The 557-nt window shown below is 43.0% G+C and overlaps 1 non-coding gene across 1 annotated transcript; it reads right to left on the bottom strand.

The window, feature by feature from the left end:
- Positions 1-400: 400 nt before the first annotated feature.
- On the bottom strand, positions 401-472 carry TRNAH-GUG. Its single transcript has one exon. It is a non-coding gene; the product is annotated as a tRNA-His (tRNA).
- Between the last annotated feature and the right edge of the window lie 85 nt (positions 473-557).

Genomic DNA, 557 nt, shown 5'->3' with positions numbered 1-557 from the left:
ACCATAGACTAAGCTCCAGCGATTCCTGTAAAAAATGGAAATGGAAATGGAAATGAAAATGACAACCTCGCGATGTCTAATAGTTGGACGAAAATAGAGAAAAAGAAAGGTACAGAAACCGTGTGATCGGAGAGGAAATGGCGCATACTCCGGCGGGAAGTGAAAGGAGAGCGTCAAACAAATTGCTGGTTGCAGGGCAATTGCAATAATTATGGCATGTCTTCAATTTTCATTTCACCAACTGTGCGATTTCCCTTTCTCCTTACCTGCTACCGGCTACATACCGGTTGCTGTTGCTGTTGCGCGGTCTTTGNAATCCAGACCTAAGCCCAGCCCATTTCTTCGTCTCATTTGGGCCTCGGGTCCATTTCCTTTTATTTCCTCAAAAAATTAAAAAAAGTGTGGCTGCTGGGATTCGAGCCCAGGTCTCCACGGCCACAACGTGGAATTCTCACCACTAAACTACAGCCACTTTGTTGCAAGGAGGTGGAATCTACAAGTATATTATTTAATTAAAAAAAAGCAACTAGGTTGAATCGAATAATATCTAGATTGAG

This window comes from Cucurbita pepo, unplaced genomic scaffold (genome assembly GCF_002806865.2).
Source record: "Cucurbita pepo subsp. pepo cultivar mu-cu-16 unplaced genomic scaffold, ASM280686v2 Cp4.1_scaffold006909, whole genome shotgun sequence".
Lineage (NCBI taxonomy): Eukaryota > Viridiplantae > Streptophyta > Magnoliopsida > Cucurbitales > Cucurbitaceae > Cucurbita > Cucurbita pepo.
This window is presented reverse-complemented; position numbering and strand designations above follow the sequence as displayed.